This window comes from Oncorhynchus nerka, linkage group LG13, assembly GCF_034236695.1.
Source record: "Oncorhynchus nerka isolate Pitt River linkage group LG13, Oner_Uvic_2.0, whole genome shotgun sequence".
NCBI classification, from domain to species: Eukaryota; Metazoa; Chordata; class Actinopteri; order Salmoniformes; family Salmonidae; genus Oncorhynchus; species Oncorhynchus nerka.
Window position 1 is genome coordinate 57,292,447 of NC_088408.1, and position 11,930 is coordinate 57,304,376.

Below are 11,930 nucleotides of genomic sequence, written 5' to 3' on the forward strand. Positions count from 1 at the left end.
TATCCCACCTCGACAACAGCCAGTGAAATTGCAGGGCGCCAAATTCAAAACAACAGAAATCCCATAATTAAAATTTCTCAAACACACAAGTATTATACACCATTTTAAAGATAAGCTTCTTGTAAATCCAACCACAGTGTCCAATTTCAAAAAGGCTTTACTGCGAAAGCACACCATGCGATTATGTTAGGTCAGCACCTAGTCACAGAAAAACACAGGCATTTTTGTTTTGTTTGCGCGTTTAGTCCAGTAATCAAAATGCACAAGGCTCGAGCACTAAGTCCAGACGAAAAGTCAAAAAAGCCTCACTAGCCAATTGACCCTAGCTGGCTGCTTATAACATTAGATTTGGGCAACAGGGTTAAGCAGTTGGATATAGGGGGCGCTCTTTTAATTTTTGGATGAAAAACGTTCCCGTTTTAATCAAGATATTTTGTCACGAAAAGATGCTCGACTATGCATATAATTGACAGCTTTGGAAAGAAAACACTCTGACGTTTCCAAAACTGCAAAGATATTGTCTGTGAGTGCCACAGAACTGATGTTACAGGCAAAACCCAGATAAAAATCTAATCAGGAAGTGCCACATTTCCGGGAACCGCCTCATGCCAATGACTCCTTATATGGCTGTGAAGGAGCTAGGAGTCAGCTTACGTTTTCCACGTTTTCCACAGCATTGTGACGTCTTTTTAGGCATTTCCATTGGAGAATGGCTGTAAGAGACCATGTAGGGCGAGTGGTCGCATGGTGTCTCCCGGAGAAAACCTTGCGTAAAATACTGAGGTAGCCATTTTTCCAATCGTTTCTTATGAGAAACCAACTGCCTTGATGGATATATTATCGAATACATACGTTAAAAACACCTTGAGGATGGATCCTAAACAACGTTTGCCGTGTTTCTGTCGATATTATGGAGTTAATTTTGAAAAAAGTTTGGCGTTGTAATGGTAGCATTTTCCGGTCGATTTCCCAGCCAAGCATGATGAACAAACGGGAGCTATTTTGTCTACAAAAATAATATTTTTGGAAAAAAGGAACATTTGCTATCTAACTGGGAGTCTCTTGAGTGAAAGCATCCGAAGTTCTTCAAAGGTAGATGATTTAATTTGGTTGCTTTTCTTATTTTCGTGAAAATGTTGCCTGCTGCCAGCAGAGCTAGCATAGCATTATGCCATGATAAACTTACACAAATGCTTGTCTAGCGTTGGCTGTAACGCATATTTTGAAAATCTGAGATGACAGTGTTGTTAACAAAAGGCTAAGATTGTGTTTGAATATATTTATTTCATTTAATTTGCGATTTTCATGAATAGGAAAAGTTGCGTTATGGTAATGCACTTGAGGTTATGATTACGCTCCCGGATACGGGATTGCTCGTCGCTAGAGGTTAAGTAGCTCGCTAGCTATTTATTTTCATGACCTGAAGTTCAATTGCAATAGGCGAAAAACAAGTGGCAACCTAGCTAAAGGTACCATGCTAAAGCTAGCTTCCCCAGAAGTTGCAGTTTAACAAATTATGCTTTATTACCAATGCGTTATTGTAAACACATTGTTTGTGACCGGTGATTTCTTGATTGCAGACTTTTTTGTACAGCTTTGACAGTGCTACTGTATCTTTAGTATGTGCAGTTGAAGTCAGAAGTTTACATGCAATTATGTTGGAGTCAATAAAAATGGTTTTTCAACCACTCCACAAATTTCTTGTTAACAAACTACAGATTTGTCAAGTCTGTTAAGACACCTACTTTGTGCATGACACAAGTATTTTTTTCAACAATTGTTTACAGACATAATTTCACTAATAATTCCTGTAGCACAATTCCAGTGGGTCAGAAGTTTACATACACTAAGTCGACTGCTTTTAAACTGCTTGGAAAATTCCAGAAATTGATGTCATGGCTTTAGAAGCTTCTGATAATTTACATAATTTGAGTCAATTGGAGGTGTACCTATGAATGTATTTCAAGGCCTACTGTCAAAGTCAGAGCCTCTTCGCTAGACATCATCAGAAAATCAAAAGAAGTCTGGTTCATCCTTGGGAGCAATTTCCAAAAGCCTGAAGGTACCACGTTCATCTGTACAAACAATAGTACACAAGTATAAACACCATGGAACTATACAGCCGTCATACCACTCAGGAAGGAGACGCGTTCTGTCTCCTAGAGATGAACGTACTTTGGTGCGAAAAGTGCAAATCAATCCTAGAACAACAGCAAAGGACCCTGTGAAGATGCTGGAGGAAACAGGTACAAAAGTATCTATATCCACAGTAAAAACGAGTCCTATAGTGACATAACCTGAAAGGCCGCTCAGCAAGAAAGAAGCCACTACTCCAAAACCGCCATAAAAAAGCCAGTCTATGGTTTGCAATTGCACATGGGGACAAAGAACGTACTTTTTGGAGAAATGTCCTCTGGTCTGATGAAACAAAAATAGAACTGTTTGGCAATAATGACCATCGTTATGTTTGTAGGAAAAAGGGGGATGCTTGCAAACTGAAGAACACCATCCCAACCCAGAAGCACGGTGGTGGCAACATCATGTTGTGGGGGTTATTTGCTGCAGAAGGGACTGGTGCACTTCACAAAATAGATGGCTTCATGAGGAAAGGAAAATTATGTGGATATTTTGAAGAAACAACTCAAGACATCAGTCAGGAAGTTAAAGCTTGGTCGCAAATGGGTCTTCCAAATGGACAATGAGCACAAGCATACTTCCAAAGTTGTGGCTAAATGGCTTAATGACAACAAAGTCAAGGCATTGGAGTCATCATCTCAAAGACCTGACCACAATCCTATAGAACATTTGTGGGCAGATCTGAAAAAGCGTGTGCGAGCATTGAGGCCTACAAACCGGACTCAGTTACACCAGCTCTGTCTGGAGGAATAGGCCAAAATTCACCCAACTTATTGTGGGAAGCTTGTGGAAGGCTACCCAAAACGTTTGGCCCAAGTTAAAAATTTAAAGGCAATGCTACCAAATACTAATTGAGTGTATGTAAACTTCTGACCCTCTTTGAATGTGAATGTATCTCCAGTAGGGCAACATCTGAAAATAGCGCACTTGGTAGTGTGTACTGGTGCTCGACTAGTCGGCTAAATCCAACATCACCTACGACAGAGAATAGTTGATTGTCAAGGGGAACAAATTCCATAGTCTTGGCTTTAATAGATTTTGCCTTGTTGACTGCTCGATCCACACAGCAGACATTGTGTGGGCTAGGTTAGAAATACTGTGTTGCCATTATTACGTCATGTACCTACGTTAAATAGGTATGCACGGTAACTAGACATCGGGCCGATACCGATGTTGGCATTTTTAGCTAATATTGTCCGACTCCTCTTGGATTTTTTCTATTTTGTTGCCATACAACCTGGAATAAAGTAGATTGTTGGGGTTGCTGTATCATATGATTTCCACAACATGCCTACCACTATGAAGATGCAATATATTTTTTATTATGAAAGACAAGAAATAAGACAAAAAAACAGAACTTGAGCGTGCATAACTATAAACCACTCAAGTGTTGCTTTAGCAGTATGCTTAGGGTCATTGTCCTGCTGGAAGGTGAACCTCCACCCCAGTCTCAAATCTCTGGAAGACTGAAACAGGTTTCCCTCAAGAATTTCCCTGTATTTAGCACCGTCCATCATTCCTTGAATTCTGACCAGTTTCCCAGTCCCTGCCGATGAAAAACATCCCCACAACATGATGCTGCCACCACCATGTTTCACTGTGGAGATGGTGTTCTCGGGGTGATGAGAGATGTTGGGTTTGTGCCAGACATAGCATTTTCCTTGATGGCTGGCAGGGTAGCCTTGTGGTTTGAGTGTTTGACTAGTATCGAAAGGTTGCACGATCGAATCCCCGAGCTGACAAGGTAAAAATCTGTCATTCTGCCCCTGAACAAGGCAGTTAACCCATTGTTCCTAGGCCGTCATTGAAAATAAGAATTTGTTCTTATACCTTTTTTAAAGGTAAAAACAAATAGCCAGAAAGCTCAATTTTAGTCTCATCTGACCAGAGTACATTCTTCCATATGTTTGGGGAGTCTCCAACATGCCTTTTTTTTTTTTGTGTTTTTTTTTTTGTTTAGTAGCCTCTATCTTGTCTCATCGCTACAACTCCCGTATGGGCTCTGGAGAGACCAAGGTTGAAAGTCATGCGTCCTCCGATACACAACCCAATCAAGCCGCACTGCTTCTTAACACAGCGCCATCCAACCCGGAAGCCATTCGAACCAATGTGTCGGAGGGAACACTGCGCCCGGGCCCGCCACAGGAGTCGCTGGTGCGCGATGAGACAAGGATTTCCCTACCGGTCAAACCCTCCCTAACCCGGACGACACTAGGCCAATTGTACGTCGCCCCGCGGACCTCCCAGTCCCGACCGGTTACGACAGAGCCTGGGCGCAAACCCAGAGTCTCTGGCGGCACAGCTGGCGCTGCAGTACAGCGCCATTAACCACTGCGCCACCCGAGAGGCCGCACATGCCTTTTAGTGAACACCAAACATGTTACCTTATTTTTTTCTTTAAGTAATGGCTTTTTTCTGGACACTCTTTTGTAAAGCCCAGCTTTGTGGAGTTTACGGCTTAAAATGGTCCTAGCTCATTCAGGGTTATCTTTGGTCTCTTTGTTATCTCTCTGATTAATGCCTTCCTTGCCTGGTCCGTGAGGTTTTGGTGGGCGGCCCTCTCTTGGCAGGTGTGTTGTGGTGCCATATTCTTTCAATTTTTTAATAATGGATTTAATGGTGACCTGTGGGATGTTCAAAGTTTTGGATATTTTTTTATAACGCAACCCTGATATGTACTTCTCCGCAACTTTGTCCATGACCTGTTTGGAGAGCTCCTTGATCTTCGTGGTGGTGCCCCTTGCTTAGTGGTGTTTCAGACACTGGGGCCTTTCAGAACAGGTGTATATATACTGAGATCATGTGACAGATCATGTGACACTTAGATTTCACACAGGTGGACTTTATTTTAACTAATTATGTGACTTCTGATGGTAATTGGTTGCACCAGATCTTATTTAAGGGCTTCATAGCAAAGGGTGTGAATACATATGCACCTACCACTTTTCCGTTTTTTAATATCTCTGAATTTTTTTAAACAAGTTGTTTTTTAACCAATTTGGACTATTTTGTGTATGTCCATCACATGAAATCCAAATCCAAATCTAGGTTGTAACGCAACAAAATAGGAAAAATGCCAAAGGGGTGAATACTTTTGCGAAGGCACTGTATCGTGGATCCCTAGTCTAAAATGTATAAAATTTACTTTGAAGACTATGTCATTATGCTTCTATTGTTATGAAGACATACACACATAAGGATACTTTTGAAATTTGATCCAGTTTCTATTTTTTATATACAATTTTGAATGATTTATTTTGAGGACAAAAAATAACACTTTTAGTGATATTGACCCAAATAGTGAAAGCTGCTGGGAGACATCTGAGTATGACAGCGTTGACATGGGAAGAGGTTTGAGATTACATCAATCAGCCGAGGGTGGAGTCATGTTTTACTGAATCTTAGTTATAGTGGTAGTACTGCAATAGAATGCTCGAAGACTGTTGGCTAATGGGCAGGAATTCAAGCAGATCATTGTAGATATGCAAGCTAAACCTGTGATTTGTGTGTAGGTAACATTGCTCAAACCGAATATGGAGTTTATCATCATATGTAGTGGTTAGTAGGGACAGAGCTGTAAGGGGAGGGGGGTGCCACCTTCATAAAGCAAGGACTTCCCTGCAGGATGCTAGGCAGAGGTATTGAACAGGACTACTGTATGTGGTGGTGGAGGTGTGGTTGAGAGGAGTGGTGCTAGTGGTAGTGAACTACTATAATCCAGATATTTGGACCTGGAAGTGCAGGATAGAAGTAAGATAATATGGTGTGGGGATTTGAATGCCCTCAACACGCTCTGGGGAGGAAACAGATGGAGGGAAATGGCCAAGTGTTAGAAAATGTGATAGAAATGAAAGATCTGATGGTGTGCTTGAATGATGGCCGAGGGACCAGGATTAATGTAGCCACAAGGAAAGAGTTTGCCTTGGAACTCACTCTGGTATCTAGTGCGATGCCAGGAATCTGGGAGTTGGAGGTATGGGAGGAGTCGACAGTAGGGAGTGATCATTACTCCATATTATGCCCAGTAGGCCGGAGGGAGGTGGGCAAAGTGGGATCAGTTTCAGGAGCTGAGTGAGCATGTGAGGCCTCGGGTGGAGTGGGCATTGGATAGTATGAATAACTGGTTGAGAACAGCATTAGTGGGGGCAGTTACTGAGACTATACCTAAGAGTTCAGGGAGGAGGAGGAGGAGGAAAGCAGTCCCATGGTGGACGGAGGAGTGTGGGGAAATGGTGAGGAGTAGGGACAGGTCATTTAGAGTACTGAAAATGACGCATAACGCCCAACATCTGTCAGGCAAAGTGTTCACGGGTGAGAAGGATGTGGCAGTAACAGACGAGGAGAAGGCAGAGATGATGGCCAACGCGTTTGTGGAAGTGCATAGCTCTAGATATTTGTCAGAGGAGGGGCAGAGGGGGAGAGAGAAAATGAGAGGGGAGCATCCTGAAGTACTGGAAAGGAGGGAGAATGTAAATTATGCTTTGAATGCATCATTTACCATGGCAGAGGTGAAAAGGGCAATAGGTAAGGCAAGGTTAACTTCACCTGGGAAAGATCATGCGTTATGTTGGCCCATCTTAGTGATGAGGCACTGGATAAGGTTTTGGTGTTGTACATCACAGTGTGGGAGGAGGGGAAACGACCAGACAGTTGGAAGGAGGCAGTAGTGGTGCCAATCTGGAAGCTAGGGAAGGACCCAATGAGGCCAACAAGCTATCTGCCAATAGCTTTAACATCACATGTATGTACGATTATGGAATGTATGATTACGGAGAGGCTAACTTACTTCCTGGAGAGCAGGGGGCTAGTAACGCCACATCAGAGTGGGTTTAGGCAGGGAAGGGGAACTATGGACCCAGTGCTCTGCTGAGAAACAGAGGTCAGGATGTGGAGAAGGCGTATGATATGATGTGGAAAGAGGGATCGTTAATCAAGCTTAATATTACAGGGGTAGGAGGGAGAACTTACAAATGGATAAAGGATTTACTGTTTGGAAGATCTATCCAGGTGAGGGTGGGAAAGTCACTATCAGGCACCTGGTGGATAACGGTACACCATAGTAGGGGAGAGTGATTAGTCCTTTGTTGTTCTCAATCATGATCAATGATGTTTACTCTCAGGTACAACCGGATATTGGGCGGTCGTTATTTGCAGATGATGGGGCCTTATGGAAGAGAAGCCATGCATAGTCAGGAAGGTACATGAAGCAATTGACGAGGTAGAACGCTAGGCATTAATGTGGGGATTCAGGTTCTCTGTAGAGAAAACTCAGACAGTTTTCTTTACCAGGATGAAGGTGGGAGATAAAGTATGCTTGAGGTTATATGGGCAAGACTAAGAGAGGGTGGGGGGGATTCAGGTTCCTTGGGGTGTACTTTGACACTAGGACCAGACTGACCTGGGCAGAACACATTGAGAGAGCTGTGGGAAAGTGTAAGAAGGTGCTAAATGTGATGTGTTGTCTGATGGGGAAGGATTTGGGGGCTGGGCGTTCCTCATTGAGGACCATGTATGTTGCATTGATCCGATCTGTAGTAGACTATGGCAGTATAGTTCAGTAGCCCAGACATCCTTACCAAGCGACAAGGACTCAGAATATGTAGTGTGGTATTTCGGACGTCCCCAGTGGCTGCACTACAGGTGGAGATGGGGGCTACGCCATTGCATATTAGGAGACAGCAGCTGGCAATTCATTATTGGGTCAACCTACAGGGACATGGGGTGTCTCATCCTGCAAAAGAGATTTTACAAGCATGCTGTGAAGATAAGCAAAGACAAAACACAAGCTTTGGGTGGGTAGGTAATACCCAGGCGAAGGAGATGGGACTGTATGGAAGGGAGTTTACATTTACATTTACATTTAAGTCATTTAGCAGACGCTCTTATCCAGAGCTGTTTCACCTTATGACCTCCAGTGGAACAGTAGTGCATCTAAATCTTTTCAGGGGAGGGGGTGAGAGGGATTACTTTATCCTATCCTAGGTATTCCTTAAAGAGGTGGGGTTTCAGGTGTCTCCGGAAGGTGGTGTTCAGTCCGAAGTTTAGTCCAACGGTAGCTGTTCCTGTAAATCCACCATGGCCACTCCCGCCTCCAGTCGCTGATCTAGAAGTGTTGGAGAGACTACAGAAAGATATGGAGGGAGGATTTTGTGGCCATTTACACAGATGGTTCAAAAGATCCAAGGACACGTACTGGCTAAGCATTTGTAGTGCAGGAATGTGGGATGGAAGTCAGGAAACGTATTACAGATCATCTGGCTGTATATATACAGCGGAACTGATGGCCGTACGGTTGGCTTTGCAGTGGGTGGAGGAAGTCAAGCCAAACAGAGTAGTTATTTGCTCTGATTCATGTGCAGTGTTAATGTCTTTCCAGTCTTTTAGGTCACGTAGCAGACAAGACCTGCTTTATGAGGTGCTACAACCCCATGGCAGGATTAGACAGATAGATATACAGATAAGATTTACTTTGGTCCCAGCCCATTTGGGGTTGGAGGGGAACGAGGCAGTTGATATACTGGCTAAACAAGCACTTAGAAGTGGGGATGTTGATGTTATAGTTTCAATGAGCAGGGCAGAGGCAAAAAGCCTTGATGTGGACAGTGATGGTGCAGAGATGGCAGGAACCATGGAACAGAGATACTAAGGGCAGGCTTTTATTTGAAGTACTGAGGAAAGTCAAGGAGGGGACGGCGGGTAGGGACAGAAGAGAGGAGGCTATTTTTACAAGATTAATGGTGGGACACAGCCAGTTGAATAAGTCCTTAAATGTGATAGGAAAGCATCCAACAGGAAAGTGTAATTTTGCCAGGAAACAGAGACCGTGGAGCATGTATTGCTACAGTGTGGGCAGTATCAGAAGGAAAGAGAGAGGCTGTGGTCTAGTTTGAGGGAGAAGGGGATACAGGAAATTATTTTAAAGAGTATATTGAGTAGGATATCATTAGATATAGTCTCAAATATTTTGTTATCTTTTTTTAAGAGCAAAGAGGCTGTCATGTAGGATTATGTTCCCCCGTCTCTGGCCCACACTCCAGTACAGTAGGTGGCAGTAATGCACCATACCGTTGGATGCCAACCGCCAATAAACCCCACAGGAGAAGAAGTAGACTAATTTGCCTCAAGCACACCCGCACTTCAACAAGGAAACAGCGCCGCGAGGTAGGTTAAATTATATGATTATACTCTACCAACACTTCAATTATTCTAGTAATATTTCACATTGCTAGATCATGTACGTTTAAATGGGCAGGTTTATACATGGCACGCACAGCAAACACTTGACTTTGACGCCTTACGTGGAACAAACTGAACACACTGGATCCAATGGGGAAAATAAGTTGACTGTGCTGTTGGAATAATTTGTTTTTCTCGTTTCAGGAAAAAAATAGCTAATTTTACCAACGTGATTACTCAACTACTCAATCCAACATTCTCTTTTGTTTCAGGATCTTTGGCTATACCTTGAAGAGAAACAATAAAGAGTATTTCTTCAACCAATAATTTGTTTCAGTGTCATTGTCTACAAGTCATGGACATGCACTCCATGACAAGGTGCTTGTTAAGTTCTCATTGTGTAGACTGCTGCACTGTCAATACAGCAGACTTGATTTGTGATTACAGGTCTCCATCATGAAACGCAGATGTCCCGCTGTTAAGCTCCGGAAAACAAGACTCTCACGTGGTTTCTTTGGGATATCAGATGCTTTCTGGGACCTCTTCTGTTTTGGAAAGGAAATGTGCTCTTGCGTTCGCTGGTTTCCTGGTCGTCTCAGTTCTCCGCCTGAGTCTAATCAAATTGAATTGGTCACACACATTTAGTAGATGTTATTACAGGTGTAGCGAGATACTTGTGAACAATTAAAAAAAAAAAAAAATTATAATGCGAAGTTCCTTATGAACTGGAAGCAGAGATGCCATATCTGTTGGCGCCATCTTAAGATCACCCCTGCCAGTACATTATTCATTCATTTCTGTGGCATCTCCTCATCCTTAATCTGGATTTCAGTGATGAGCATGAAACAGGGGCTCCCGAGTGGTGCAGCGGTGTAAGGCACTGCATCTGAGTGCAAGACTACAGTCCCTGGTTCGATTTCAGGCTGTATCAAATCCCGTGATTAGGAGTCCCATAGGGCAGCACACAATTGGCCCAGCGTTGTCAGGGTTTGGCTGGGGTAGGCCGTCATTGTAAATAAGAATCTGTTCTTACCTGACTTGCCAAGTTATAAAGAATATATATAACAAATATGGAAAGAAATGTAACCCCCTGACACACGCACACAGTCTGTATACTCATGACTGCTTTGTAAACAGCACTGTCCCTATTTACCTCTACATAGTTTTTTATGGCCTTAATGCCATTTCCAGCCATCTCCCTGGCGGTTGCAGTGCGTTAAGTAGTCTTGGAAGAGGGTGTCACACGACCTCTTTAAAGTGGCATGTCAATCAGTTCATGGGATAATTAACACCCTTACATTCTTCTGGGTTTTCTTTTCACTAACACAAACGTATCCCCATTCAGTTTCACCACAGTTAGAACCACTTGGAGATAAAGCTCCCTACCAAAGCAAAGAAAGTAGAAGTGTAGTCTGTCCTGCTTTCTCACTTGTTAGATAAGAGTAAATTGAAGCACAGCTGGCATGTCTCCCATGGAGAAGTATTAACAGCCAGAGGAGATAAAGGGGAAATACACATATTTCCTATAGGTTTGGTCTTGATAGTATGTACAGTAGATGTAAATGTTTATAACTTTGTATTTTTTCAAGTTTATTATGGATCACACTAACCTCCACAATTTAAGTGTTTTATGTCAAATCCATGCCAGGGTTGCACAAAGTAGAGCCTTCTTTTACAGTGCCTTCGGGAAAGTATTCAGAACACTTAACTTTTTCCACATTTTGATACGTTACAGCCTTTTAGAAAATGTATTAAAACATTTTTTTCCCTCAATCTACACACAATAACCCATAATGGCAAAGCAAAAACTGGATTTTGTACATTTTTGAAAATAAGCTGAAATATCACATTTACATGACTATTCAGAACCTTTACTCAGTACTTTGTTGAAGCACCTTTGGCAGCGATTACATCGTCTTCTTGGGTGTGATGCTACAAGCTTGGCACATCTGTATTTGGGGAGTTTCTCACATTCTTCTTTGCAGATCCTCTGTCAGTTTGTATGGGGAGCATTGTGGACAGCTACTTAACAACATTCAGAGACTTGTCCCGAAGCCACTCCTGCGTTGTCTTGGCTGTGTTCTTAGGGTAGTTGTCCTGTTGGAAGGTGAACCCATGCCCCAATCTGAGGTCCTGATCGCTCTGGAGCAGGTTTTCATCAAGGATCTCTCTAATTTGCTCCGTTCATCTTTGCCTCGATCCTGACTAGTCTTCTAGTCCCTGCCGCTGAAAAACATCCCCCACAGCATGATGCTGCCACCCCCATGCTTCACCGTAGGAATGGTGCAAGGTTTCCTCCAGATGTGATTCTTGGCATTCATGCCAAAGTGTTCAATCTTGATTTCATCAGACCAGAGAATCTTGCTTCTCATGGTCTGAGAGTCCTTTAAGTGCCTTTGGGCAAACTCCAAGCTGGCTGTCATGTGCTTTTTACTGAGGAGTGGCTTCTGTCTGGCCGCTCTACCATAAAGGCCTGATTGGTGGAGTGCTGCAGATATGGATGTCATTCTGGAAATTTCTCCACAGAGGAATTCTAGAGCTCTGTCAGAGTGACCATCGGATTGTTGGTCACCTCCCTGACCAAGGACCTTCTCCCCCGATTGCTCAGTTTGGCCGGG